Genomic DNA, 7,430 nt, shown 5'->3' with positions numbered 1-7,430 from the left:
GGGTTCTCTTTTGCAGCAGAAAACTCCACCGTGCAAAGAAGCTGCAATTTAGCGGGGACAATTTAGCAGTGCCGAAGCACACAAAAACAAAAATCACACCCTTTGGGTTGTGACACTTTGCATCACTACAGTTGAACACAGCAGCCAGAGCACACCAGTGATTCTGATCTAGTGTATTTATTAACTGATAGTCTGTAATAATGTACTAGTAAGAGTCTTCAGTTTGTGTGGCACCAAGGAGTCCAGCTGAAATATTGTTCATTTTTATAATCATCTTGGATGATGATTAGTGAACAGTTTGTATGGATTTTGTTCTTTGAAAAGACAAGTTCTAGCCTTGAGAGAGAGAGAGAGAGAGAGAGAGAGAGAGAGTGTGTGTGTGTGTGTGTGTGTGTGTGTGTGTGTATTAGCTAAAATACTCAGTTAAACTCTGTCTGCTTATTTTAGAGCAAGAATACACACTTTGTTATCAAAGGTATTTCCAAACAACAGCACAAGCGATTATGTGATGTTCACAATACCCTTAAGAGATGGTGTTTTCTCCATTTTAGAAGCTGAAAAACAGGAATTGAAAGCCATGTCTACCTTAGTTTGTTTGCCAGCATTTAGTAATATTGGGGGAGAGGGAGGGTTGCAATATACCTATGTGAGTAAAAGCTCTAGCTAAGCACAGTTACTCAGACAAAGTAGTATAAGCTGCAGCTACCTTTAGAGTTTGCTACTATACTTAGGTTAGTTCTACAATAGAAGATTTGCTAGTTTAGCTCATTTTACCTGTGGTGTTGCAGTGAAAATTATTAACAGATTTGGGTTTAGAATTTCTGGTTTACTTTGGCTTTCTTGCTATTACTGTTTGTCTCTGGGCAGCAGCAGTATACAAGGGCTGTAAGCGGGGGGTGGGGGGACGGGGATGGGGACGGAAACAGCTATGTCAGACTCCTTGAGCCATATTTGTTTTGTGGTTTGTGCCGTTTCTATTGTGTGATGGTTTTGATGGAGGCTACATTTATGTAACTGACAGTGGAATTAGGCCTGGTATTTCTGAATAACAGGGACAGCTGCTACACAGTAACAGAAATTTAAATGTGAAGCAAAAAATTAAATCTCCCCTCTTAATCTGTCAGAAAAATGCAGAAGCTACAGATTAGCCTCAAGTGTATCACCTTGCACATCTCTAGGTTTGTAGTGTGATTTTTTTTTTTTTTTTTTTTTTTTTTTTTTTTATAGGATTGTTGTCAGAATAACAACTTGGTATTTGCAGTATATAATAAAAAGAAGTGTGGGAGAGTTTACCTTGCCTGACAACAAAATACTGTCTCATCATTCAGAAAGGTCCAAAAGATTTTGTATGATAATTTTATGCATACTCAAATAAACCCCCCCCTTTTGGACCTAATTCAAGCCTTCGAAATTGTGTCTCCCCCCAGTGAATGATTTTACAAGTAATGATCAGGTGGGTAATGGGTTGGTGAAGAGAGGGAAGAAAAATTTAAAAGGGGGAAATTAGTACTTTAACCTTAGTGTTCTGCCCTATGTAGTCTGATGCAAGTTGCATGCTTTTCAACAGCAAATTTTAAATTTTGTACACCCCTTGTTGTCAATATTTTATGTGTTTTTTATTATAGAAATGTGGATATAAATTGGCTTGTGTGATCAGGATTCTAGAATTGTGTGGGCATCCAAGCTCTACTTTTGGATTCAATACATATACTTTATAATCCAAAACAGTCCTCCAACTGCTTTAAGGCTCCTGTTGGCTGCTCCACCACAGAAGGCAGAACTTGTAGGATCTTAAAACAGAAGATGTTTTGGTAATGGCTGCAAATATTAGAAAGGATGAAAATACTGAGTGAAGTAGAAAGATTTTAGCCCTTCATTCTGGTGAAGTTGACAGTGTCTCTAGTGATCCTTGGATTAAGGAATTAACAGAGCAGTCATTTAGGTACTTGTCTCTCTTCACAAATAAGGTTGCTGGTTAGTCGTTAAAACGGTTGCTTTTGATGTGCCTGCAGATTTAAAGTTTTTGACTAGTGGTAGTCTGTTATGTTTCACTAGCTTCTCCATAAATGATGGCATAAGCGGCCAGTTCTAAATCCTTCCCAACATGATTAGTCTGGATACACATGAAGAATGGGCAGACTTCTGCATTTCACAGCTGTTACCAGCTAAGTTGTAGTCTGGCTTGATAAGCAAAAACAGGTGTGAGGTTGAGCAGACAAAAATAACTCCTGTGCATGTTAACCAGAGCCTATAAACTAAAGTGCCACCTTTTAAAAATGCGTAATTTGATACCTAAAAAAGTTTAGGGGGAAAAAGTTCTTAGATAAATTTAAGGTATACTTGCTGCTTGGTATATTACTTTTTAAAAAGCAGCAAAAGCTCAAAACAGTAGCTCAGAAAAAAAAAGTCTATTATAGTTTGTTCCAAAGAGAACTTTTATATATTCAAATGTTTTCTTCTCTCGTGCATGGCTAAGTGTGTAATTTCCATTAACTTTTATGGGTACTTCATGCTAGCCAAATGGTAAAAAACCAAAATGTTCATGGTTTAATGTTGTGATATTTTGTGGACTGAAATGTGGTGTAATAAGCACAAGAGGGAGCCATGTAGTTTACAGACATTCACTGTGAGATTTTTATTTTTTCTTTATGAATATATTATGGGCTTTTTTTGGAGGAATATGTAGTATATTTCTTGTTCAGCTTTTTTTTTCCTGCACTTGGACAACTTTTTAAAATCTAGTACAGAGAAGTCTCTACAGCAGGGGTTGGCAACTCCCGGCACGGGTGCCAATGTGTGGCACACAAAGGCATTTTGCTTGGCATGTGCGCCTTGGGACAGAGGGTAGGGAAGAGGCCAGGGCTGCACTACTGTAACAAGGACCGGGCCCCTCACAGCTCCTCTGCCGTCTGCCCCTGGCGCACCATCTTACAAGTCAAGGTTGCTGGTGTTTTTGGCACTTTGCCCAAAAACATTGCCAACCCCTGTTCTGCAGAGATCACTAGAAAGCATTGGAATGAGAAATGGTATATAGAAGGGAGAACCTCAGAACACCACTAATTTTCTCTCATGCCAAACCATCAGTAGCTGTAGTTTAGGACTCCTTCTCAGTAAGAGTGGTGAAAGCAGCTGTTCTTGATGCACCTCCATGACAAGGCAGTTATGTAATTTTAATAATATAGTTTAAAATGATGATAAATCTGTAACATATATATAAAAACATTAACATTTGTTCTCAAATTAAAGTAACTAAAGTTCACTGTGAAGAAATATTAACATCTGTATTTGAATAAAGAAAATGTTTTAAATTCCCATTGTTTTTAAAAATATGTCAAGAGTTCCTTTCTTGATAACCTGATATTAGCAGATGCAAGAAATGTACATCTCCCCATTGCATTGAATGAATAATCTATTATAATTGGTGTGTTCTGTTTATAACTTATTAATTCAGAGGTGTCAAACTAATAGGATCGTGGGCTGGATGTGGACTTCAGGGCTTCCCATGGGTTGGGTGACCCACCACCTGCAATGGTGGAATTAACCCCAGCATGCTGACCACGCTGACACAGCGGCTCAGGTGTTAACGTCTGCAGCTGCCCGGGCTGATGTGTCAGCATGGGGCTTAACACTGCTGCCAGTCAGCCTCCTGTCATTGAAAGGAAATTTAGCTGTGAGTTAACCAGCACCCAAGGGTTTTAACACTACCACTGCTGCTCAACGCAGAAATTCTGTGGCAGGGGAAGGGGCCTTGGCCCTGCCAACAGTTTCAGGCTCCACGGGCTGGATCTGGAGGTGGGTCTTTCAGACTGTGAGAAGCCCTGTGCGTGGATCCACCCCGTGGGCCAGACGTTTGACACCCTTGGTTTAAAAACCAGTTAAAAACTCAGTTAAAACACGTTAGCTTACTTTGAAAAATTGTTTTCCTGTTTACTCTTATGTTGGTCTGCATTTCATGTATATGGTATATTCCAACAGGTAGTCTTAGAAATGCTGGCAAAAGTTAGCTTTTTGTGTGAAATCCTAGCACTGAAATTTTCTGCTGCAGTTTATTACATAGCCATGCTGTATGCTTCAGTGAGGGTCAAATCCAGCAATTAAGAGTTGTAGGAATCGGGCCCTAAATAGAAGAAGTGGAAGTTTTCAGCCAGTATATTAATTGCTTCAATTATGTCCACGTCCAGCTGCCAACTTCTATCTATGTTGGCAAATTTATTCAAACAAGTAATCCTGTTGGCTTCAATAGGTTTAATCACATTAGGAAATGGTCACCAAAATAAGCAGGCAAGCTGTACAGTGTTTGCTTATGATTAAACAAAAAATACAAATTCTTATACAGTATATAACTTATTTTGTTGGAGGTTCTTAATAGTTTATATAAACTTTTATACAGTGACCAGTATTTTCCATAGAGCACTGCTATACTAGTTTTATACTTCAGGTCTTGTTGGCATTAGCAACAGAGCTGTTATAGTACAGAGCTGTTGATTCTGGTCCCCATGAACATCCAGGCTTTTAAGTGATCTATAAATGATATTCTGACCAGCCCTTCCCAGCCTCTACTATGGTGATAATATGATCTGCTGGAAAATGTAGCTGTAAAGTGCTAAAATAATGTTTGACCTCAAATCTTATTAATTCCATGAAATAGAGTGAAATTACAGGGTCCAATTAATAGCATTTAGAACTTGGAATGTATTTTGAAACATTTTCCTTCAGTGTGTTACAGATTTTAGTGATACATCTTTGAAGTCTGATATTGCCCAGTGATACTACCAGATGTCATCTGTAACTCGGCTTTGACTCTGTTTGAGTTAGCTGAAGTGATAATCAGTAAGAAGTACTGTGTAATGTATGTGAGCCTCACATCAGACTAACTTGGTGGTGGGCCAGCCAGAGGACCTAGCCGCTGCTGCTGCTCCCTGCCCCTTCTTGCTGCCACCTGGCTGCAGCACAAGCAAAGCACCTGCTGCCAAACACCATTGAAGCCATAGTTTCATGGGTCAGATCCAGCCCATAGGTTGTAGGTTGTTGACCCCTGGTCAGATTTGTTTCCAGTCAGTCTTGGAAGATTGTGCATCTCATTGATCCAGGTTGTCCATCGCATTTAAGTTATCTCATCTTTTTTGTGGAGTGCAACTGAAGGTGTGATGTTATTACCTATTAGCTAGCCTGTTAACTTGCATGTTTTAAGAGTCTAATATGGGAAAGTCACACTTCTTTAACATGTTAAATTGCTCAGCCCATTTTAAAGGCAGCAAACCTTGCCTAAAACATGTTAGCACATTAGCTAAAGTTCCTAAATCCTGTTCTTGACAAGGCCATATAATATGCAGTCAAAATCACAGGTTTTGGAAACTACATTCAACCCCATTGCATAGCATGCATGTTTTTCTGTTTCATTTGTTTTACCTTTTTTTAGTGTTGCCCCTCCTTGGGGTGACGAGCAAATAGCTTTCTTCAGAGCTAAAGTCAGCGTTACTCTATAATGTGGCTGGGCAAAAAGATAGAATGGCTGTAAAGTCAGCAATGTCCTCTTTGCTACTTGCCTACTATAGTTATAAAGACAGTGAGAGGTTTAAAAATCACTGGATGGTTAAAAATAAAATGCAGTGGACAGAAATGTGTGCGCACCTAGTCTGAATTTCATGATATGAGAGGTTTTATCCAGATCAAAAGTAAACCATTAAGTACTTGCTACTGGAGTGTATTTAAAGCCTCACTTATAAAAGTTTTGTGGGCCAGAATATGAGATTCCATTATGTTTTCCTAGCAACAGACTGAATATGGAAGATTTTACTTCAGTTTTATGTCAACACTAGCAGTTCTGGTGCACCTAGATAGCTGCAACTATAGCACACTTGTATCTAGATATTCTAATTGTGGCTTTTAAGTTTAATTACATTTGTATTTATGGTCTCTTATTTTGCAGCAGGCTTTTTTTTTAAGGTTCAGTTTTACTTTAAACTGGAAGAATGTTAGAACCATGAATCAAGTATCTTCCTTAAAAACAACTTTTATGTTTGGTGGGGAAAAGAGAAGGTAGGAGAAGGGTGAGTGGGAGATCTTTTCCTTTTAAAAATCACAGTTAGAATTTTTGGATGTGGGTGTTGTCTCTGCCTTTAGACATTCATTGCTAAGATACTGTGTCAGACTTTATTTTAATTTCTATATGGTTTGGATTATGTTAGGTTAGTCTAAAATCCCCTCTTCCCTCTAAACAAACAAAGATGCTATGCTTTAAAACATACATGCCAGCATTAAACAAAATTGTTTCTGTACATTTTAAACCACACTTGGGAGGAAAATTTATTTTCCATAGAAAATATGGTCTTTTAAGACATTCTTTTTTGGAAGATAGGATTCCTGGACCCTCTTTCTGGCCGAGAATGCAGATGAGCATCTGTTTCTAACGCCAACAACATTGTTGCCGCCTTGTCACTGTGTTGCATTTTTCAGGAGCAGCTGGCTTTATCCCTAGAGATGTTGCCTCTGCCTGTTGTGAAATTGGGAGCCCTGGTAGAGATGAAGAGATCATCGTATTGCTTATAAGCATAATTTTTGTGTATAATGCTTGGATTTATTGTGCAGATTTAATATTTTCCTTGATGTAACTGCAGTTATGAATGTTCAATAAATTTTAAAATGTGATAGCAGACTAATGTATTTCAGGGTAGAATGCTCAAAGGATGTATTCTTTAAGCACTGCAAAATTATACAGGGGACTTATCTTTCTTAAAATTAGTAATTTAACTAAATTAAAAAAAAGGAGTATCCTCTATAGTCAAACTTGGGGGTATTGCTCAGCACAAGAGGACTAATACGTGATGTGAAGTAAACCAAAGTTTAATTCTTTGTACTGTCATTTGGATGGGAGTTAGAGATGAAACAGAGAGTTCCTTGTTGGAAAAAAAAATTGCTATTTAATCTATAGCAAAGGGGAAAACGATAATGCAGTTAATAGAGAAAACTTCCCTGTCTTTTCAAGCACTTCTTTTCAGACTTTTACCCCAGCATTTGTTGTAGTTGTGATCCACTGAATTAACAGTAGAACCTCATGATGTATATCTACTGTACAGGGGCATCATTGTAACACAGATAGGCAAGGTGAAAAAATTAAACCTTGCACTGTTTCAAGAACCTGAAGAATAAATGAAATTTCCCAATATGTTTGTTACACCAAGGGCACATTATGGGGAAACTTTGATAGCAGCTGGCTGTATTACAGTATTTGTTTTATGAATAAAGTTCTTCAGATTCTAGAGCAATCAATCTAATATTTGTGGGTAAAAAAAATTTAAAATGTGACTTCAGCAAAGTACAGAAATATGTTTCTTTTCACAGCAACTGTCTCACTTCCTTGCTACATTTATGGGTTTTAATGCCACTACCTGAGTAGCCAGTAATTTTGAGTTTTCATGAGTCTTTTAATG

General features: G+C 38.1%; 1 protein-coding gene across 2 annotated transcripts in view; it reads left to right on the top strand.

The window, feature by feature from the left end:
* LOC102388401 (histone-lysine N-methyltransferase setd3-like) overlaps positions 1–7,430 on the top strand; it is a 23,248-nt gene that overhangs the window by 15,506 nt on the left and 312 nt on the right. The gene's annotated exons all lie outside the window — the stretch shown is intronic.

This window comes from Alligator sinensis, unplaced genomic scaffold, assembly GCF_000455745.1.
Source record: "Alligator sinensis unplaced genomic scaffold, ASM45574v1 scaffold1346_1, whole genome shotgun sequence".
In the NCBI taxonomy this organism is placed as follows: domain Eukaryota; kingdom Metazoa; phylum Chordata; order Crocodylia; family Alligatoridae; genus Alligator; species Alligator sinensis.
The sequence above is the reverse complement of the archived record's forward strand: the minus strand, read 5'-3'. Positions and strand labels throughout refer to the sequence as shown.